Below are 23867 nucleotides of genomic sequence, written 5' to 3' on the forward strand. Positions count from 1 at the left end.
GTTGTAATCCCATACATTTTTTTAAATTGGCATTTAGAGTACACTTTAAAAAAATCCAGGTAATTTTATCTACTTGATTTGTCCAACCACTGTGCACTCCTCTCATTCCAGTTAAACCAGGATGGTTTACAAATCCATAAACATGATTTGATCTTCCCCTGTACTACTCATTTGTGTTTTTAAAAGGTTGTAGATGAGAACCTGGGAAGACTAGAGAATTTTATTTCCATCACAGGGATCTGCAGCTCACGTTAAAATCAACCTCACCTTTCAGTCTCTATTATAGAGATCAACACCTATCCTAGAAATTGCTAGAAGGGAAAGCACATCCTGGAATGTCCCCCCCATCTTATCCCACAAGCAATTCCTACTTATTCAAGGCTCTCTTTAAGTGTCATCTCCTCCAGGAAGCCTTCTCTGAGTCCCTCCCATGTGAGGTGACTGTCCTCTCAACTACACAGCCTGCATGCTTCCCATCCTTTAATATAATTGTGCCTGGTGATCTTTCTCCATAGACTATGCTCCTTGAAGGCAGGGACACTATTTTCATTTCTGTACCCCACCCATAGCACCATGTCCAGCTCATAGGAAGTGTTCAATTATGCTTGTGAGATGAATGTCACATAGTTATTTGCTGCCTGAAGGAAAGGTGCATTTGTCAGGCATATTTGCCCCTTATAGCAAGTTGTTTATGTTGTTCCTGCGGGGATGTCAAAGGGAGTGCTCCATTATACATTCAGGAAACCTTACCTGCTAGATGAGATACTGAGGTCTGTCTTTTTTTCCTAGTTTACCTTAAGGTTTGCTCATGACTTAAAACAAATGAACAAAGAAGCAAAACACACACATACACACACATGAACATGCACACATGAGGATGCCCTTTTACTGTTTTTCATTATTATATAAGCAAAATATACTCATTATAAGACATTAGAACATATAAATAACAAAAAATGAGGACATGATCATAAGCATAATTTTATCACTCAAAGATAAAATATTAATATTTTTCTGACCATACATGCAGACTTTTTTTTATACATGTATATGCTTTAAAAATGGGTCACAACTTCTGGTCAAGGTGGCAGCATAGGTAAACATGGTACTCACCTCCTCTCACAACCACATCCAAATTACAACTAAACTACAGAACAACCATCATTCAGAATTGCCTGAAATCTGGCTGAATGGAAGTCCTCCAACTCAGGAACTAAAGAAGAAGCCACATTGAGACTGGTAGGAGGAGTGGAGATACAAAATGGGCTGGTCCCACACCCACATGTGACAGATAAAAATTGGGAGGGATATCTAGGCTGTGGAGGTCCCCCCTGAGGAGCGAGGGGTCTCAGCCCCACACCAGGTCCCCAGCCCAGGATTCCAGTACCAAGAAGAGAAGTCTCCATAACTTCTGGCTGTAAAAAACCAGTGGGAGTGGGGCTGAATGAGAAGGCTGCTGGAGTCCCAGGTAGTTTCTCTTAAAGGACCCACCCACTCCTGAGCTGCAGCACTGAGGCAGCAGCTCAAAAGGCACCAGAGACATATGAGGTGAGAGCTAAGGGGCAGCTTTCTCCCAGACAGAAGTGCTGGCAGAGGCCATTGTTCCTCTGATAAGCCCTGATCCCAACAAAGCAGGCATGTAGGTCCCATACTTGAGACTCCAATAACCTGGCTCACACTGTTTGGCCCACCCTGATGATTCCCTGAGACCCTGCCCCATTCAACTTTCAGGCCCACCCAAGCTGTGTCCAGTGGTTTTTCCATAGAGGAATGTCCAGTCTTGGCTCATGCTTCAGATTTTCCTAAAATCTCTCAAACAAGAAGCATCTGGCCTCAGTGAGCCATGTACCTCTTGCTACGTAACCATAGGCCTGGCACTAGTAGCAGCTGGCCTTGGCTCACAGTTTGGCCTTGCCTGGGAACTTCCAAGCTCAGCACAAGTAGCAGTCATATTCAAAAAAGAGGAAGTATAAAAGCGGTACTAGAAAACATTTTTAAAAAGTGAGAAATGAAGAATATATGAACTGAAATGAAGAATACATTACAGGGAATTAACAGTGGAGTAGATGAAGCAGAGGATCAAAATCAGAGACTGAGAAGATAAGGAAGCAGAAAACACCTAATCAGCAGGAGGCGGCAGGATGGTGAAGCTGATGGGGAAGCTGATCAAGCAGGCAACACAGTACACCAACCCCGTGGGACCGCGAGCTTGACCTCCAGGGATATAAAGTTCTTGTCTGGTTGCAAACTTGGACCAGTTTGATGCTACAGATTTTTCTGACAATGAAGTCAGGAAACTGGATGGGTTTCCTTTGTTGAGAGGACTGAAAACATTATTGGTGGACAAAATTAGAATATGCCATACAGTTGAGGGATGTGATCTGGCCCCTTTGGCATCTTTCAAATCACTGACTTAGCTAAGTATTCTAAAAAAAATCCTGTAACAAATAAGAAACAGTGTAGACTGTACGTAATTTATAAAGTTTCACAAGTCAGAATACTGGATTTCCATAAAGTGAAACTAAAAGAGTGTCAGGAAGCAAAGAAAATGTCTAAGGGAAAACAGGGTGCACAATTTGCAAAGGATATTGCCAGAAGAAGCAAAACTTTCAACCCAGGTACTGGTTTGCCAATTGACAGAAATAAAGGTGGCCCATCTCCAGGGGAGGTAGACGCAATCAAGAACACCATAGCAAATGCATCAACTCTGGCTGAAGTGAAGCCTCTGAAGGGCTTGCTGCAGCAAACACAAAGCAGACCCCACCAATGATGGTAACGAGGAAATGGAAAAAGATACAGTCACAAATCAGTCCTGAGCAGCATGGCCTGAGTATCCACAGGATGTAGAACATGTTCGCTTGGGACAAGTTCTACTCCCTGAACATAGAATAATAGCCTTATTTATGTCAGCAAAGAGGAATTCATAAGCGTTGTTGAAATGCTCCAAACAGCTGCTAGTCATTTTTTAATATAAATTTGGAAATCTAAGTGCCTTTTTCTACAAATAGTAAAAATAAAGGATACTCACTTTGGGGGGGGGGGTGAAAAAGAAAGAAAGAAAACACCCAATCAGAACAGCAAAAAGAAAAAAGAATAAAATAATATGAAGATAGTGTAAGGAGCCTCTGGGACAACTTCAAGCGTACAACATTCTCATCATGGGGGAGCTAGAAGGAGAAGAGAGCAAGAAATTGAGACCATATTTGAAAAAATAATGACAAAAAACTTCCCTTACCTGGTGAAGAAAATAAACATACAAGTCCAGGAAGCACAGAGTCCCAAACAAGATGAACCCAAAGAGGCCCACACCAAGACACATCATAATAAAAATGCAAAAGGTTAAGACAAAGAGAAAATCTTAGAAGTCGCAAGAGAAAAGCAGTTAGTTACCTACAAGGAAGTTCTTATAAGATTGTCAGCTGATTTTCTTAACAGAAACTTTGCAGGCCAGAAAGGACTGGTAAGGAATATTCTAAGTGATGAAAAGCAAGGACCTACAACCAAGATTGCTCTATCCAGCAAAGCTATCATTTAGAATCAAAGGACAGATAAAGAGCTTCACAGACAAAAAAAAGCTAAAAGAGTTCATCACCACCAAACCAGTATTATATGAAATGTTAAAGGCTCTTCTTGGAGGAGGAGAAAGAGGAGGAGGAGGAGGAGGAGGAGGAGGAGGTCAAATATATGAACAACAAAATGGCAATAAGTACATATCTATCAATAATTGAATCTTAAAAAAACAAAATGAATAAGCAGAACAGAAACAGACTCATAAATATAGAGAACATTTTGCCTGTTGCCAGATGAGAGACGGGTTGGGGAAATGGTGAAAAAGGGGAAGGGATTAAGAAGTACAAATTGGTTGCTACAGAATAGTCATGGGGATGTAAAGTACAGCATAGGGAATATAGTCAATAATCCTATATAATAAAAGGTTAATACGCAAATTGACCAAGCAGTGGAACGATTGGTCACTATGATGCACACTGACCACCAGGGGACCACCAGGGGGCAGACGCTCAACACAGGAGCTGCCCCCTGGTGGTCAGTGTGCTTCCACGGGGGAGCGCCGCTCAGCCAGAAGCTGGGCTCATGGCTGGCGAGCACAGTGGCGGGGAGAGGGCCTAAGCTGGCAGTCGGACATCCCCCAAGGGCTACCAGACTGCGAGAGGGTACAGGCTGGGCTGAGGGACCCCCCCACTGAGTGCATGAACTTCATGCGCCAGGCCTCTAGTATTCTAATAACTGTGTATGGTGTCAGATGGGTGGGAGATTTATTAGGATGATCACTTAAGTAAGTTATGCAATGTCTAATCACTGGGACGTATGCCTGAAACTAATATAACAATGTATGTCAACCATAATTGAAAAAATGAAAATAATTAAAAATAAAAATGGGTCACAGTGTTTATCTGATACTTTTTTCTCTTTATACATATTTAACTACTAAATATCTTTCATGTTATATTTAGGTCACAGTTCTTATTGTATTAATATGCCACATTTTATTTATTCGTGGCTGCCTGCATTCTTTCCAATTTTTAGCAATTATCCACAACACTGCAAGGCAGTTAAACACTTAAGTTGTTATTTTATTATTGCCTTAGAATAAATTTTCATGAATAAAAATGCTAATCCAATGGATATGCATAATTTATGTGGATTTTTAATATTTTTTATAAACTACCAAATTACCCTTATTCCCCACTGTCAGTGAATGAGTACCCAGGTCTTTGCTCTTGCTAACCCTAGACACGTGCATTAAAACAAAATCAAGCAAGTCGTGTGGCTCAGTTGGTTGGAGAGATGTCCCATACACGAAAAGGTAGTGGATTCAATTCTTGGTCAGAGCACATACCCAGATTGCGATTTGATCCCTACTTGGGGCACATACGGGAGGTGGCTGATCAATGTTTCTCTCTCTCTTTCTCCCTTTCTCTCTCTCCCTTTCTCTCTCTCTTTCATCAATAAAAGGTGTATCCTTTTTATTCATGTGGGAGTTAGATCAGTACCCAGGATCTCTTGGACTCCAGGCCCATTTTTCAATGATAGATGTTAAATGAAATTTGCATGTAAGTATGTGTGTGTCCTTGAGCAAGACATATATGAGTAGGAAAGACTTTTATTGGGCTACTTTGATGATTAAAATTAATGTTTGACTTACTAAAGTTGTAATTAAAAACATATTTTCTTTAATAAATTATTTATAGATTTTATTTTATCCATCAAATGTACCAAATTTTATCAGTTTTAAGGGGAAGTTTGATTAATATTTGTTTCTGCTAATTAAACTCCCTTGAAAATTTTTAACTGCATTAAAAATTGAACGTTTAACTTCTTTTTAAAGTGTACCGTGTGATTAATTGCCGGGAATCAATTCCAGCATGTCATAATTTCAAGAGTTTCATCAAAAGGTTGATGAAACTTGGGGACTCAACAGGGTTGAGTCACACGTGTAGTCAGTCACCTGTTGGGAATGGCTAGAGGCATTTCCCCAAACCTGAATAGGAAACCGATTGTGGCTGCCAGACAGTTAAAGGGCATCTAAATCTACATGTTATTGCCTCCTGTTGGCCAAACACCTGAACAGCCGTAGGCTATTCCCCAAACTGACAATACTTCTGCACCCTTTGAAACCTTACCCTTTGAAGTGTATTATCTCTACCTTGCCTTAGGACAAATTGTGTGAATAAAAGCAAGGGTCCTAGACAAGGAGGGAGTCTTCAGTTCCTTTAGCTGAAGGTCCTCTGACCCCCAATGCCTTTCAAAATTATATCTCGTCTCCGGACTCTTTATTAGTCCCTGGATTCCTATGTCATCTACGCACAGCCCCTTTTCCAGATTCCTGAACCCTTCTTGATGCTGGGACAAGAACCCCGGGAATTAATAAACAAACTTTAAGACTTATAAATAACCTAACAACATATAAATATGGCAAAGTCAAGTTACCCTAAATTTTCTAATACAGTTTGTGAATTTAACAGTTTTCTTTTATCTTAAAATCACAAATCTAACAAATACTTATTATACATTTTAAAATCAGAATTATAAGGCATAACTGTTAGCCTGTTGTGCTAAGTTGTTCTTTAATATGCCAAATTCTTATATGTTCTAAGTACTTAAAATATTATATAGCTATAGAGTATTCCCAAATTTAATTCAAAATAGCAATAATTCGGGGTTTGGTTTACTTGGCCATCTCTATAGTTAACTGTAAATCTCTCCAGACATTTACCCACAAAGGAGGAAATTATTTCCTTCCAAGTAATTTAACATTGACCTTTTGGGTAGGTGAGATTGCATATAGATCTGAGACTTTGGATGGGATAAGAATATTTATAGCTGTAGACATTGTCAAATGACAAAAATAAATCAATTTAATAATGAGTTGTTTTTTCAAGAGAGAGGGAGAAACATTGATCAGCTGCCTCCTGCATACCCCCTACCTGGGATTGAGCCCCCAAACCCAGGTGACCAGGAATTGAACCAGCAACCTTTCACTGCATGAGACAATGCCCCACCAACTAAGCCACACTAGCCAGGGCCAATTTAGTGATGAGTTTGATGTCCTTTACTCATGGAAAATAACCCATGGATTGGGGGAGTACAGTGTTTCACAGGCAGTGGAGCACTTTTCCTGAAGGATTTTGGTCAAGAGTGAGTTTTGGAGAGCATTAGAAGTTCTAATGTCAAAACAGGGCATAGTTGACTGGGGTTGCATATATGACCTTATTTAGAAAGATAAAGGAACAAGATTAAGGAAATAAATGAAAAGTCCAGAGTTGGCCTAGTGTTTGGGGACTGGCTGACTGGATACACTGCGTTTCTGGTCAAGCAGAGCATATACAGGAATCCCAAAATTCAGTTTGCTGGCATGGCACCCTGGACAGCAGCGGGCTCCATCTTGAGACTAGAAGTTTATTAGCAACTAGAAGCAACATCTAGAATGAATTTTCTCATAATGATGGAGAACAAGTAATGCTAGAAGCCTCTTTTAATGTCCCTACTTCTTTCTTACACAGTCCCCTGACCCTGCATTTGATTGTGTGACCTCTAATTTTCATGTCTGGTTTAAGTCTGCAAACCCCCATCCACATTGCCTCACCCACTGATTAGATCCAAAAGATCATTTCCAGTTACATTCTAGGCTGTATTATTTTCATATCCTCCCTATTTATTGCTGCCAGTCTTTTTTTTTTTTTTTTTTTGCTGCCAGTCTTAAAGATCTTTAAATGACATTTGTTTGGGTACTATCAAATCTATGTCTGTCTGATTTAAGGATCACAGTTCTAAGGTAGTTATTGTGACAACAGGTTACACTTCTTTTCCTTTGCCAAATTAAATAAAACAAGATAATTACAAAGTTTTGAAATTATCCCAGAGATTCCTTTTGCCTTTTTCCTGTATTGGACCCACTGTTCCCTGGATCCTTATGTCTTCTTCTTTCTTGGTTAATTCACTCATTTTGGAGAAGTTTCCTGACAAAGGGTGCATGGGAGATCATATTTTGAGAATTTCCACATCTGAAAATGTCTTTATTTTATGTTCATATTTAACTGGTAGTGACTGGATGAAGAACTCCAGGATGGAAAGCTCTTTTCATTCTGAAATTGTAAGGCATGTCTCCTTTCTCTTCTAGCTTCCATCATTGCTGCTGAGAAATCTGACACCATTTGCAAGAATCTTGACCAGTTGCAAGAATCCTGTTTTCCTCTCTGGAAGTCTATAGAATCTTCTCTTTGTCCCCGCTGCTCTCTACTTTCACTCTGATCTGCCCCAGTACCACAGCGAGGGTCTGCTTTCATCCATTGTGCTGGGCGCTCCAGGGACCCATCAATCTGGAAATTCATGTCCTTTGTTTCTAGAAAAATATATTGAATTAACAAAAAAAGTCATACCCCGCCCCACCACCACCACCACCACTATTTTTGTGCCTTCTTTCTAGAATTATTATTTGGAAGTTACTTCTAATATTATTCTTTTCTCCATTCCATGGATTTGCTTTTTTTTAAAGAGAGATTTCTTCTCACTTAATATTCTAGTCCTCGCATTGAGTTTTCACTGATGTTTTTCAGATTTCCAAGAGCTCCTTTTTGTTCATTGGATGTTCTTTTTTTTTTTAATTAAATCTTTATTGTTCAGATTATTACAGTTGTTCCTCTTTTTTCCCCCCATTGCTCCCCTCCACCCAGTTCCCACCCCACCCTCTGCCCTTACCCCCCCAACTGTCCTCATCCATAAGTGTACGATTTTTGTCCAGTCTCTTCCCACACACCCCTTTCCCTACCCCCGAGTAGTCAGTCCACTCCCTTTCTATGCCCCTGATTCTATTATATTCACCAGTTTATTCTGTTCATTAGATTATTTATTCACTTGATTTTTAGATTCACTTGTTGATAGATGTGCATTTGTTGTTCATAATTTGTATCTTTACCTTTTTCTTCTTCTTCCTCTTCTTAAAGGATACCTTTCAGCATTTCATATAATACTGGTTTGGTGGTGATGAACTCCTTTAGCTTTTTCTTATCTGTGAAGCTCTTTATCTAACCTTCAATTCTGAATGATAGCTTTGCTGGATAAAGTAATCTTGGTTGTAGGTTCTTGGTATTCATCACTTTGAATATTTCTTGCCACTCCCTTCTGACCTGCATAGTTTCTGTTGAGAAATCAGCTGACAGTCGTATGGGTACTCCCTTGTACGTAACTAACTGTTTTTCTCTTGCTGCTTTTAAGATTCTCTCTTTGTCTTTTGCTCTTAGCATTTTAATTATGATGTGTCTTGGTGTGGTCCTCTTTGGATTCCTTTTGTTTGGGGTTCTCTGCGCATCCTGGACTTGTAAGTCTATTTCTTTCACCAGGTAGGGGAAGTTTTCTGTCATTATTTCTTCAAATAGGTTTTCAATATCTTGCTCTCTCTCTTCTTCTGGCACCCCCATAATTCAGATGTTGGTATACTTGAAGTTGTCCCAGAGGCTCCTTACACTATCTTCATATTTTTGGATTCTTTTTGTTTTTCCAGTTGGGTGTTTTTTGCTTCTTTGTATTTCAAATCTTTGACTTGATTCTTGCGATCTTCTAGTATGCTGTTGGATCTCTGCATAATATCCTTTATTTCAGTCAGTGTATGCTTAATTTCTAGTTGGTCCTTTTTCATATCCTGGAGGGTCTCACTAGATTTATTGAGGGCCTCACTAAATTTATCGGCTGTTTCTAGAAAATTCTTGAAAAACCTTATAACCATGGTTTTGAACTCTATATCCAGTAGTTTGCTTTCCTCCATTTCTGTCATTTGTGACCTATTTCTTTGTCTCCGCATTTTGGCTGCTTCCCTGTGTTGGTAGAGTGGCTTTCTGTGCTAGGTGTCCTATAGGGCCCAGTGGCTCAGCCTCTCCAATTACCTGAGGTGGACACTCTTGGTGCACCCCTTTGTGGGCTTTGTGCACAGTCTTGTTGTAGTTAAGCCTTGATTGTTGTAGGTATCACTGGGAGGAATTGACCTCCAGGCCAATTGGCTGTGAGAATCAGCTGTGTCTGCAGTGGGAGAACTTCTGTGCTGGAGACACCCTTCTGGGGCAAGACTTGCTTCAGTGGGGCTTTGGTGCTCACTGAGTCTGCCCCCTGAGTGTGTCCCTTATGGATCTGAGGAGTTGTAATCTGGATGGTCCCACTCTGACCACTGGGTACACTGGCTCTTGAATCTCTAAGGAGGTGCTGATTTAGCCTCTGCCTGAGGCTACCCAGCAGGAGCTACGGAGAGATCTGCAGATTCCTCATCTTTGTTTGGGGTTTAGGGGTGCCCAGATGAGGCCCAGCTGTGAAGCAATGCAAGCTGCTGTGGCGCCTTGGGATTTCTTTTGGATGTTCTGGGTCTCTCTGACACAGCTGCAGTTAGTTAGAAAATTTTAGATTGCAAAGGGCCAGGCCTTTCATATGCAAAAGCCTTTGGGCACAGCTTGGGTGGGGTGGGGTCTCAGAGAATCAACAGGATGGAACAAACAGCTATGGCTGATCCTCAGCCCTGCCTTAGAGGCCCCGGGTGTCAGTGTCCGGGTAATCGCTGCAAGCATCTCTGAGAGAAAGCCGCCCTTAAATTCTGCCCAATGCCAGACAGTCCAGTTTCTCCCGGTATGAGTCTGGGTCCCCAGAGACTCGCCTGGAACTGGAGTTCAGAGCAGTCGGGAGCTTGTGACTCCCTCCCAATTAAAAAAGACAACCATGTCCTCAGTTTCCAGCCCTTTCCACGCACACCTCTGTACCTCTGCACTTTACTTCAGCACCTCCTCTGAGTCTCTGTGTGCTTTTCTCTTTCCTTCTAGTTGTAGAATTTCCACTCAGCCAGCCTTCCTGTGGTTCTGGATGATGTCCGTTTTGTCTTTTAGTTGTATTTTTGAAGTGGCTATGCGAGGCAGCAATTTTAGGTGTTTACCTATGCCGCCATCTTGGTTTCTCCACCTTTTAGTTGTATTTTTGAAGTGGTTGTCCGAGGCAGCAATTTCCGGTCTTTACCTATGCCACCATCTTGGTTTTTCTCCTGGATGTTCTTTTTTTAATAGCATACTCTTCTTGTTTCATGTGTGCAATATTTTCTCTTATTTTTCTGAGGATATTGAGAGTACTTGTGTATGCTGTGTTTTCTACTTCCTGCAGGTAGCTTTATTTTGTCAGCCATTTTGGCCTCTGAATTCCACACTTGCGGTTTTCTTCTAATGTCTGTTGATCCTTAGCTGTTGTTCACACTTAACATTGAGGAACTAAAGAACTACAAATTGCTGGTGCTCGTCAATTATGATCCTCATTATTTGGCTCTGACTGGACTGTTTCAGTGGATCCCTGGTATCAGTGTCCTAGGCTTTTTTTTTCCTCTTGGATTTGTTAGCTTCCCAAGAGAAGCTTTCCAGTCTCCCACCTGGAGGGTATCTGGCTGCCACCATCCTGGTTGCCAAATATAGTAAGAAGGCAGAAACCAGGGTTTCAGCTCTCATTATTTTAATTCCATTCCATTTTCAGTACAATATCCATGCTCTCAATTCTGTCAAGTGCCTTCCCCCATCTCCATCTAAATATTCACTGTTTTACTCCCTCATCCCAGGTGTGAGGAGCAGTTGCTGTATATGTTTAGGAGGGATGATCTGTTCCTTAAGAGGCTTTCAAATAATTCTCCTTTTCTCAGTCTTTACCCCAATTTCCAGAGATATCTTTGGGAGTTTCCCCAAGTAAATGAGTTGCTTCTTAGGTTCCCCATTGCTGGCTTGTTATTCAATATTTGCAATTCTGCTAAATCATTTACCACTTGTCCATTTGCTTTCTAGCTCCTAAAATTTCATTACTGCGAGTCTTCTCTTTTTCCTTGAGATTTATTATCTTATTTTTAAAGCCATTTACTATCATTTTAGTGGATTTTCAGTACAGAGCAGACACAAATTATGTGCTAAAGCTGCCATTACTTATTACTTTTCTTATTAGCCAATCTCGAAAGTCACAACCTGTGCACAGTCAGGTTCTAGAAATCTGCCTTTGAAAGGGTTCATGACACCTACCCCGAGCATGCTGAAAAGCATGGAGATGCTACTTACACATCCTAGAACCTTGCTATTCAAATTATGTTCTACAGACTAGTATCACTGGCATTACCTAGGAATTTATTCTAAAATGCAGAATCTCAAACTCTGCACCACGCTTACTGAATCAGAATCCACATTTTAACAGGATACTCAGCTAATTCATAGACAAATGCAAAATTGAGAAGTACTGGTTCATAACAACAGCTCTAAGGTTCTATTCAATATTATCAAATTACGTTTGTAAATCAATTGGGCAGGATCTTTCATCCTAAATTCACAAAATTGTCTATAGGGATATGACCTAAGGGAAAGAATGGTTAGTCACAGAAGTTGAGTGATGATCCAGAACAGGTCCAGGGACTTCAAATTCTGTACATAATTGTGCCAATTATCAGAATAAAGACTGTCTAAGTGATTCAATAGAATGCCAGATACAGATGCAGTTTTATTTTAGTGGGAAGAGTATAAGTGATGTATGTATTACCCTTCTTAATGGATCCAAATTTTTAAAAGCAAGAATTTGTTCTTGTATAAGAACCTGGTAAATAAGTGATATTGACAAAGATTAGAACAGTCAATTCATCCTTGCCTTTGTCAATACTTTGACTTCAAAGAATTAGAAAGAAGCACCTGCTGCGTTGAAAATAAGGACATCTATTCTCTCAAATCCAGGTTCCTTTTAGATCCAAGATATTAAAGCTCAGAAGAAAAGCTCACAGATTGAAGTTTGGTCATTCAGTAACAGGGGGTATGCTCTGGGAAATCTTCTAAACCTGAAAGGAAGCAGCTATTAAATATATGACATTTAGGATTAAGGGATTATAGCTACCAATTCAATGAATTAACCTTACCTAAACAAGCCTAGTACTAGTGGGCCAAAGGCTATTAAGAGTAGCCAACTGGCTTGGCTCAGTGGTTGAGCATCAATCTGTGGACCAGGAGGTCTCAGTTCGATTCCAGGTCAGGCCAGATGCCCAGCTTGTGGGCTTAGTCAACCAGTATGGGACATGCAGGAGGCAGCTGATCAATGATTCTCTCTCATGATTGATGTTTCTATCTCTCTCTCCTTCTCCTTTCCTCTCTGGAATCAATAAAAAATAAAATAAAAATAAATAGTAGCCAATTGGCCCTGCCAGTATGGCTCCGTGGATTTAACATTGTCCTGTGCACCAAGAGATCATCAGTTCAATTCCCAGTCAGGGCACATGCCTGGGTTTCAGGCTCGATCCCTGGATTTCAGGCTCGATCCCAGTTCTTGTTCTCTCTCTCTCTCTCTCTCTCTCTCCCACCCCCTTCCTCTTTCTAAAATCATAAAAACAGCCCTAGCCAGTTTGGCTCAGTGGATAGAGTGTCGGCCTATAAACCAAAGGGTCCCGGGCTTGAACCCAGTCAAGGGCATGTACCTTGCTTGCAGGCTCCTCCTCAAACCGTGCCCTGGTCAGGCATGTGCAGGAGGCAACCAATCAATGTGTTTCTTTCACATCAATGTTTCTCTGTCTTTCTCTTAGACCCTGTCTAAGAAAGCAATTCCTTTTTCAGGGCCTGAGCTGGGGAGGAGCCTGCAGCCAAGGTACGTGCCCTTGACTGGAATCGAACCCAGGACCCATTGGTCCACAGGATGACGCTCTATCCACTGAGCCAAACCATCTAGGACAGACAGGGTCTCTATTGGAATAAACAGAAGTCTGGTAAACATAGTGTAACGGGCCGTATAGCTTTATATTGCTATAGTAATCAATAATGCTAACTCAGATAGCAGAAGAAATTGGCAGCCCTGTCATTATAGAAATAATGAGAACTAACAAGTGCTAACAGCATGTATCCGGAACGTTATGGGGAACTAGCAGGTTTTAGTTCCTATCCCAGCTAAGAACAGACTAACCACAAGAAGTCAGCTGACATAGATCAACCTCTGCTTGCTGACTCTGACTACCATGTAACTTATAGAAAAATGGCATATTCTAGGAACTAACTTTAAAAGAAGCAGACTCTAACCTTCAGACATTCCAGCTTCAGGAAATTTGCTAACCTTCAACTGTAAAACCAGGACGATATAAAACCAGGACAATGTGCACCAGACCATTGCTTGACCTGTTTCAACGTCCTTATCAGAATGGATTGTGCTAGTCTGCATGTAGAGAACTTTTCAATCCCCTCCCCTTGATCACGCTGTTCTGTTTTCCCTCTTCCTTCTTATAAAACCCTGCCTGCACAGAGATGTTAACAACAATCTCCCATCTTTCTCAGGCTGCCAGCTCTTGAATAAACCATTTTTTTTATACCAGCACCTGCCTCTCAAGTATTGGTTTTCAAAGCAGTAGGCAGCCAAACCTGGGTTCGGCATCAATAGCATTATAAGTGGAATAACATTCTGAGGTAGTATAGCTGAAATGCAGGTTTGGCTGTTTGCTGCAACAAAAGCTAAACTTGTGAGACAGTTGCTGGTGCAAAAGGAAAGAGGTTTTATTCATGTGCTGTGACCTGGGAGAATGGTGGACTCCTGTCTCAAAGACCATCTCCCTCCTGCTCAAGCCTATGGTTCTTATAGAGATAGGGAGGGGAGGACCTTCTTTTTCTAACCAATTATGTTGCTAGCTTTTGGCAGGCTTGGGCTCTGTCCATTCATCTTTCTAGCTTTTAGCATACTCAGTGTATGAACCTCCCCTCTGCCCCATCTTGGCCAATGGAGGAGACTCCCTAGCTGTGCTCCTTGACTATCTATGGCAACAGTAGCACCTGAAGATTAATGAAGCTATTTTTCAGAAATACAAATTTGTGCCGAAACCGGTTTGGCTCAGTGGATGGAGCGTCGGCCTGCGGACTGAAGGGTCCCAGGTTCGATTCCGGTCAAGGGCATGTACCTGGGTTGCAGGCATATCCCCAGTGGGAGATGTGCAGGAGGCAGCTGATCGATGTTTCTCTCTCATCGATGTTTCTGACTCTCTCTCTCCCTTTCTCTCTGTAAAAAATCAATAAAATATATTTAAAAAAAAAAGAAATACAAATTTGTGAAAAATGGAATCCTTTTCTCTCCTGGAAAATGAAAAATATTTGGGTCCTCACTCTAATGAGACATAGCATAGGATGAAAGGGTGCTTATTTTTTAAACCAGCTATACACCTACCTTCAAATAAGGATACTTTACTCATTACCCAGGGGAGGATACAATGGGTATGAGGACTTTGTGTCTTCTCATTATGGGGAGAGAATGAGAATGTCTTTATTTGTACAAAGGAAAGTATCTTGTCATCAAAGGCATAAAGTTGTTTTGTTATTTTATGGAAATTCAGCCTATGTAGAAGAATTGAATGGATGCTGAGTAGCCAAACGGATGAAATGTGTTGGTTATGAAGCTATTTCCTTAAGTTTATACCCTTCGTTGCTCTCTTTTATACTGCTGTGCCTGGGACTCTGCAAATCATATTAATCTTCTGCCAGCTCTTTCCATTAGGATCTTCTAACAGAGACTCAACAGGGAGACTGGAGGCTGGAAGGATGAGGGATTCACATAGTCCTGTTTGCTCGTTATTCCTGTCGGTGTTCCCATAGCAATCATTCTTTATTCTGTCATCAACACTTGGCTTCAGTAGCAACACTTGACTGCAGGTCACAGTTCTTTTCTACTTTCTCCACACTGGTCTCGTTCTGAGCTACCACCACCAGCCAGCTGGCACCTTCTCTCCACAAAGCTGACCCGCAGCTCTGTAGCGACATCCTCCAAGCTCCTATGGTTCCAGCATCATTCAGCCAGTGCCTCGTCCTCAGGGATCTGATTTCCACCTCCTTGGGGAGGCGGGGGTCTCTCCTTAGGGCACCACGATTCAAATAATCCCAACATATTTTCTTTCCCAGCCTTAGGAGTGGCATTTGCTTCTTGCAGTTCTACCTCCACAAAACTCCAGTGTTCCCTTCTGATCTTTCCGTTCTCTCAATCACTGGTTCACAAGTCTTTTTTTAAAAACGTATTTTATTGATTTTTTACAGAGAGATAGAGAGTTAGAAACATCGATCAGAGAGAAACATCGATCAGCTGCCTCCTGCACACCTCCTACTGGGGATGTGCCCACAACCAAGGTACATGCCCTTGACCGGAATCGAACCTGGGACCCTTCAGTCCGCAGGCCGACGCTCTATCCACTGAGCCAAACCAGTTAGGGCTGGTTCACAATTCTTTATGTGAAGTTTTCTCTCTTAAAATAACCACCATGGTTTCTCTTTTTCTACTTAGACCTTAACTGATATTTATACCTCTAGTGATTTTAACATACTCATAACTCTTTTAGAGATTAAGTCCTTTCCCCATTTGAAAATCACTGCTGTAATTATGGTGGCCATATGTTCCAGTTTTCCTGGAACAATACTGATTTATGTCTGTTGTCCTGGCATAAATTGCTAATAGTATAATGAAATATGTAGTTCCCTCAGACATAGGGAGCCACTCTTCCTCAAGGGAATGTTTTCTATCTCTCAGGTATATTGTGGAACAAAAAAGTCAGAACCACTACTATAAAGGTACTGTATAGTAATTGAAATAGTATGGTACTGGCCTAAAAACAGACAATAGACCAACAGAGCAGCATTGAGAGCCCAGATATAAATCACAGATAGATGGTCAACTAATGTTTGACAAAGGAGCCAAAAGAAGTCTCTTAATAATTGGTATTAGGGAAACTATATATTCACATGCAAAAGAATGAAATTGGACCGCTATCTTACACCCCTCACAAAAATTAACTTAAAAAGGATTAAAGACTGAGTAGGAGTGAGAGCCGCTGTCTGCATGGCCCGATCTTCAGTTCCGCGCCAGGTCCTCCACTTGCGTGCAGCATGCCGGGCCCTCGCCTGCTGGCAGTGCTCTGCGGCTTGCAGCTCTGCGCCTCGGGCCTCTTCGCAGGCCCCGGTGATTTCTGTGACTCCATCGAGTGCCTGAATGGTGGGGCCCGCTTGTCGGGACACGACGAGCTCTCCTATTGCCTCTGCCCCGAAGGCTTTATGGGGCCCATTTTGCAACAAGACTGAGAAAGATCCGTTTCCAAAACCCCTGCCACAATGATGCCGAATGCCAGGTGCCTGGGGAGGAGGCATACTGTGGCAATGTCTGCACACAGTACGTCTGCGAGTGCCCGCAAGGCGACAGGAGCATCCACTGCGAGAGCTGGTGCGCCATGCCGCTGGACGTGGAGACCGGTGCCATTGCCGACTGGCAGATCTCCCCTTCTTCTGTGCACTTGGGCGTCATGGTTTGCAGCGCTGGGCCCGGGACCTGGCCCGCCTGCACCGCTCGGGCCTTGTCAATGCCTGGACAGCCGGCAACTACGATAGGAACCCCTGGATCCAGGTGAAACTGCTGCGCAAGATGCATGTGACGGGCAGGGTGACGCAGGGCACCAGCCACGCAGGCAGAGCTGAGTACGTGAAGATGTTCAAGGTGGCTTACAGCCTGGACAGGAAAAAGTTCAAGTTCATCCAGGAAGACAGGAACTCAGGAGACAAGGTATTTCTGGCTAATGTGGACAACAGTAGCCTGAAGGACAACATGTTTGACTTCCCTCAAGAGGTGCAGTATGTGAGGCTGGTGCCCGTTAGCTGCCATCGGGGCTGCACCCTCTGCTTTGAGCTCCTTGGCTGTGAGTTGAATGCAGGATGTGATGAAACCCCTGGGCATGAAGGACAAATTCATCACTGACAAGAAAATCACGGCCTCCAGCATCTACAAGACCTGGAGCCTGAATTCCTTCAGCTGGCATCTCTACTTCCCGCGGCTGGACCAGCAGGGCAAGTTCAATGCCTGGACCTGCCTCCGAGTGCTGTAGATCGACTTTGGCTCTCAGAAACAAGTGACCCGCATCATCACGCAGGGGGCCTGATTCCGCGGCAGCATCCAGTACGTGACAGCCTACAAGGTGGCCACAGTAATGATGACTGGAACCGGACCGAGTATAAGGACTCGGGGGTGAAGGCAGAAGATCTTCCCAGGCAACTTTGACAATAATTCCCACAAGAAGAACATGTTCGAGATGCCCTTTCTGGCCAGCTTGGTGCGCATCCTGCCCGTGGCCTGGCACAACCGAATCACCCTTTGTGTGGAGCTGCTGGGATGCTCGTAGGTCCAGCCAACGGACTGGATGGCCATAGGATATGTGCCCCATTCCTGGTTCTCCTGACCTTCTGTGGTCCTGCTGCCTCCTCCACCCACCACCCTCCTGATTGAATGCGGTGGGGGGCGGGGGGGAGGGAGTCAGTCACCTCTCCCTCCCTCTGTCCTCCTCACACCTCGCCTCCCACACGCCTGCCCCACCTCCCACCTGCCCCTGGGACCAAGCCCTCATGCCATCCCATTTTCTACACTTGGTCTTCGCCAAAAGGCTGAGGCAATCCAACCCATTATCTTACGTGCTGTGGGAGTTGGGTAGGTCTGGGATGGACAGGTAAGAGGAAAGCTGGGAGTGTGGGTTACGTGCACCTCTCCAGATCCCCAATTCCAACCTCTGTCGCCAATAGCCTACCTCCCACCCCCATGTTCCTAGGGCCCTGGAGAAAGGCCCCCAGGTGCCAGGCTGGAGATAACAGTCCCCTGCCGATCAGCCTGGAGGCACCATGCTGCCATTCCTGATGCAGTCACCCAGCCCTCTGACACTCCCCACCCACCTCTCTGGAGATCCCTCTTGACCTCTTGACCCTTGAGCTGCAGCCTAGAAAGACAGAAGGGGGTGGGATGGGTCTGTGGACAGACAGGAGGAAGTGGGTGGGCTTGGGGGAGGAGGGCTGAGTGCACAGGCAGCTTCCAAAATATATTTTGGGGGGAAAAAGGATTAAAGACTTAAATGTAAGACCTAAAATTAAAGCCTTAAAATTCTAAGACAAAAACATAGGGAAAAAGCTCCTTGACATTGGTCTCAACAACAGGTTTTTTGGATATGACACACAAAAAAAACAAAAACAAAAATAAAAAAACTAAAACATCAAACTGAAAAGCTTCTACACAGCAAAAGAAATCATTAACAAAATGAAAAGGCAACCTGCAAAATGGGAGAAAATCTTTGCAAACCATATATCTATCTAATAACGGGTTAATATCCAAAATATATAAGGAACTCATACAACTCAGTAGCAAAAAACAAAATCCAATTTAAAAATAAGCAGAGGATCTGAATAGGCATTTTTCCAAAGAGGCTATACAAATGGCCAGCAGGTATATGAAAAGGTGCCCAATATCACTAATCATCAAGGAAATACAAATCAAAACCACAATATCACCCCATACCTATTAAAATGGCCATTATAAAAAAGACAAGAAACAAGTGCTAGTGAAATGTGGAGAAAATGAGACACTTGTACATTGTTGGTAAGAATGTAAATTGGTGCAGCACTATGGAAAACACTATGGAGTTTCTTAGAGAAATTAAAAATAAAACTATCAGATGATTCAGCAAGACAACTTCTGGGCATATCCTATCTAATAAAAAAGTAATATGCAAATTAACCATCACACACTCACTCCGTCATTCCATCACAAAGATGGCGGCAGCTACGGAGTTGGAGTGAGCAGGAGCTTCCCGCCTGCCCTGGCCAGCTCTGAGCTCCACTCAAGGCTACAAAGTTTTAATTATAGAAGATAAATAAATCCCAGATACCTGCTTCCAGCCGCCGTGGCCTCCACTCAAGGAAGAGCTGGGAACATGGGCTGCCAGGGGCCATCCAGGCTTTGAGCCAGACCAAGGCTACAAAGTTTCAATTATAGAAGTTAAATAAATCCCAGATACTTACTTCCAGCCCACGGCCATGGCCAGCCTAAAAACAGCAATCAGCCCCTCACCCAGGCTGGCCAGGCACCCCAGTGGGGACCCCCAACCTGAAAGGGGTGTGACCAGCCTGCAAACAGCCATCAGTCCCTCACCTAGGCTGGCCTGGCACCCCAGTAGGGACCCCCACCCTGAAGGGGGTGTGGCCAGCCTGAAAACGGCTCTCAGCCCCTCACCCAGGCTGGCCAGGCACCCTAGCGGGACCCCACCCTAATCCGGGACACCCTTTAGGGCAAACCAGCCGGCCTTCACCCATGCACCAGGCCTCTATCCTATATAATAAAAGGGTAATATGCAAATTGACCCTAACAGTAGAAAGACTGGGAATGACTGGTCACTATGACACACACTGACCACCAGGGAGCAGACGCTCAATGCAGGAGATGCCCACTGGTGGTCAGGGCACTCCCACAGGGGGAGCTCTGTTCAGCCACAAGCCAGGCTGCCAGCTGCCAGCACAGCGGTGGTGGCGGGAGCCTCTCCTGCCTCCTCAGCAGCGCTAAGGATGTCCAACTGCAGCGTAGGCCTGCTCCCCGCTGGCAAGTGGACACCCCCCGAGGATTCCCGGGCTGCCAGAGGAATGTCTGACTGCCAGTTTTGGCCCAATCCCCTGGGGAGCAGGCCTAAGCCATCAGGTGGACATCCCCCGAGGGGTCCCAGACTGCGAGAGGGCACAGGCCGGGCTGAGGGACCCCTCCGAGTGCACAAATTTTTGTGCACTGGGCCTCTAGTATCTGAATAAAATGAAATCACTATCATGTAGAGATATATTTACATTATACATTGCAGCATTTTCATAGTGGCCAATACATGGAAACAATCTAGGTCCATCAGTGACTGAATGGATAAAGAAAATATGAGAATATATATAAACATACACACACACACACACACACACATATGTATAGATAGAGAGAGAGATACATATACAAATGGAATATTATTTAGCTGTGAAAAAGGAAGGAAATCTTGTCATTCATGAAAACATGGATGGACCTTCAGGGTATGATGCTAAGTGAAATAAGTCAGACAAAGACAAATACTGTATTCTTTCATTTATATGTGGAATCTAAAAAAGCCAAATTCATAGAAATAGAGAGTAGAACGAACAGTGGTTGCCAGGGGATGGAGAATGGGGAGATGTCGGTCAAAGGATACAAACTTACCTAATTTACCTTACTTTCACATTATCCATGAATATCACATTATACACTTTAAACATACACAATGTTATATGGCAATTATATCTCAATAAAGCTGGAAAAATATTTAAAAACCAGAACTACTGGTTTTTGTTTTGTTTTGTTTTGTTTTTAAATATATTTTATTGATTTTTTACAGAGAGGAAGGGAGAGAGATAGAGAGCTAGAAACATCGATGAGAGAGAAACATCGATCAGCTGCCTCCTGCACATCTCCTACTGGGGATGTGCCCACAACCCAGGTACATGCCCTTGACTGAAATCGAACCTGGGACCCCTCAGTCCACAGGCTGACGCTCTATCCACTGAGCCAGACCGGTTTCGGCACCAGAACTACTGTTTAACAATAAATAATACAATTAATTAAAAATAAAAGATTGCTCAATACCAACAGCTAAAAGATTAAGAAATTATAAAATTTATAAAGTAAGTCAAGAAGTCAAAAATTAAAATAGCAAATGCTCTGAAAAATAAAGATTAAAAAAAGTGAAATTAAAAGATAAATTAAAATGACAAAATTATTTTCAAAATTAGAGGGGAAATAAAACATAAAAGATTATATAAAAGTCAAAATTTAGCATGTGGCACCGTTTTAATAAATTAAATAAAAAGATAAGCATAAAATTATTAAATTTAGAGAAAAAAGTTTTAATAGGTGGTCACCTCCATTTCTGCCTCTGTTGCCGCCACGGCTCCCATGATAAAGCCTGTGCCAAAGAGGGCAAAAAAGGAGGAGCAGGCTCTGAAGTCTACCCTGACCGCAGCCATCCAGATGGAATCATGGGTGCTGCTAATTTTGAGCAGTTTCTTCAGGAGAGAAGCAAAGTGAATGGAAAAGCTGGGAATGGGAGTCTTGGTGAAGGGGTTGTAGTCATTGAAAGGAACAAGAGTAACATCACTGTAACTTCTGAGGCGCCCTTTTCCAAAAGGTACGTGAAATATCTCACAAAAAATACCCGAAGAAGAATCTGCATGACTGGTTGCGCACAGTTGCTAACAGCAAAGAGAGTTCCAAATTGCGTTACTTCCAGATAAACCAGGATGAAGAAGAGGAGGAAGAGGAGGCTTAAAGCTCATTTATCTGGCAAATTTTGTAAGAGTTTGTGACTAAAACTGGGAACCAAAAAAAATTTTTTAAATAGAATAAAATAGTTAAAATGGGGGGGGGAAATGATGCATTATAAGGAAATTACAGTTGATTAGACACAAAACATACATGTAGTACAAACAGAAATGTAAAAATTAAGTAGACAAAATATATGTTTAAACAATGCAAAGAAAAAACAGATAAACAATTCTGGAATCTAAGACATGTAAAATATAAAATTTCACTGAATTAAAAGAGATACAGCTTAAATGTGCACAGCCTTGTTTAATCTTAAAGCAAGCAGCTCCTTAGCTGGGGAGCAAAGAAGTCTTGACCATTTATCTCCCCATTAAGGGCAGCTCACAATGTTTGTGCCTCAAAAATACTAAAATACCTGCAGGAGAAGGATGAGTATTCACCGTCAAATCTCCTGGCAGAGAGGTTATAGCCAGAGGTGAGCCTGCCTGAGAAACCCAAACATGGTGTTTACCAGGCTGTAATTAGTAGGCAAGGTGCCAGGTTGTCTGGGTGACCAGCTTGCAAAAATATCTCTGCCCATTATCACCTCCAGAAATAAGTTCAAAGGTTGCAGAGGTAATAATCAGTTCCAGAAAAAAAATGTTATGATGATTATTTTTAAATGTATGATGTTTAAAAATAAATGGTTTAGACAAACTATTTTATAATCACATTAAAAGAAAAATGAGTTGAAAGTCCCCTATAGATACTGCGTAACTGAATGGGAGAGCAAACACCCATAAAAGTGAAGGGCTGTAAAAATATCTCTCAAATAGAGCATTAAATGTAAATGGATTAACTCTCATTTAAAAAGAAGAGTTGCCAGGGATATTTGCTGGCAACAAGACACACTTGAAAAGACATTAACAGACCTCGCTGGTTTGGCTCAGTGGATAGAGCATCCTCCCTGCAGACTGAAGGGTCCTGGGTTCAATTCCAGTCAAGGGCACGTACCTTGGTTGCAGGCTCCACCCCAGCCCAGACCCTGTTTGGGGCTCTTGCAGGAGGCAACCAACCGATGTGTTTCTCTCACATCGATATTTCTTTCTGTCTTTTCCTCTCTCTTCCACTCTAAAAACCAATGGAAAAATATCCTCGAGTGAGGATTTAAAAAAAAAGATATTAACAATAATTAGGAAATCTAAGATCTATCATGTCAGTATAATTTAGAAAATTCAAGTGTCATCACCTTAATATCAAATTTCAGAGCAAAATAATTTAAGTAGAAAAACAGAATCACTCAATAAGGATAAAAATAACTTAACAAAAAGTTAATGATCCTGAACAACTAGATACAAAATACAATTTATAAAGAGGAGAGGAATAAGAAGAAAGCAGGGATAGGTAGAAATGTAATTGAAGATTTCAATGTTTGACTATCAAAATATATTATTTAGACCGGGCCAGCGTGGCTCAGTGGTTGAGTTTCGACTCATGAACTGGGGGTCACTGTTCGAGTCCGGTCAGGGCATGTGCCCTGATTGTGGGCTTCATCCCCAGTAGGGGATGTGCAGGGGGCAGCAGATCAATGTTTCTCTCTTATCATTGATATTTCTATCTCTCCCTCTCCCTTCCTCTCTGGAATAAATAAAAAATATTTTTTTTAAATATGTTATTTAGGGCCCTGACCAGTTTGGCTCAGTGGATAGAGCGTTGGCCTGTGGACTGAAGGGTCCCAGGTTCGATTCCGGTCAAGGGCATGTACCTTGGTTGCGGGCACATCCCCAGTAGGGAGCGTGCAGGAGGCAGCTGATCGATGTTTCTCTCTATCCCTCTCCCTTTCTCTCTGTAAAAATCCAATAAAATATATTTTTTAAAAAATGTTATTTAGGAAGCAAAAATTTTAATGAAGAATCTGTTATACACTATAGGGTTCTTTTTTGTTTTATGCCCCCAAGTTATACATTACAATAAATAACTGACAAATAGGATAAAGAAATTTGATTAACAAGAAGATAGGAATGTCACAAGTCTGGTCATATACTGGAACACAAAGATACACTCCAAAAATTTTAAAGGCAGCGCATTTCACTTGTACAATGTGTTAAAATGAAAAGTGTGACTGAGCCAGGACTCCCTGCCCAATGCACATAGAAGCCAATATTCTGATATCAGCTTTTGAGAAAAGAGGAAGCTTTATTTGTGAATCTACGAGCAAGGAGACAGGAGGCAGGCTCAAATCTATTTCTCCAACCCAC

The 23867-nt window shown here is 42.4% G+C and overlaps 1 long non-coding RNA gene and 2 pseudogenes across 3 annotated transcripts in view; 2 read left to right on the forward strand and 1 right to left on the reverse strand.

Moving 5' to 3' along the window:
• LOC308514296 overlaps positions 1 to 23867 on the reverse strand; it is a 91372-nt gene that overhangs the window by 14605 nt on the left and 52900 nt on the right. The window lies entirely within an intron of this gene.
• Positions 2142 to 2770, forward strand: LOC308512222 (U2 small nuclear ribonucleoprotein A'-like; annotated as a pseudogene). Its single transcript has one exon. The product of its transcript is annotated as a U2 small nuclear ribonucleoprotein A'-like (transcript).
• LOC308512230 (lactadherin-like) lies at positions 16389 to 17668 on the forward strand (annotated as a pseudogene). The gene has a single exon. The product of its transcript is annotated as a lactadherin-like (transcript).

The sequence above is a fragment of the Myotis nattereri genome (genome assembly GCF_964212035.1).
Source record: "Myotis nattereri genome assembly, chromosome: 2".
Classification (NCBI taxonomy): domain Eukaryota; kingdom Metazoa; phylum Chordata; class Mammalia; order Chiroptera; family Vespertilionidae; genus Myotis; species Myotis nattereri.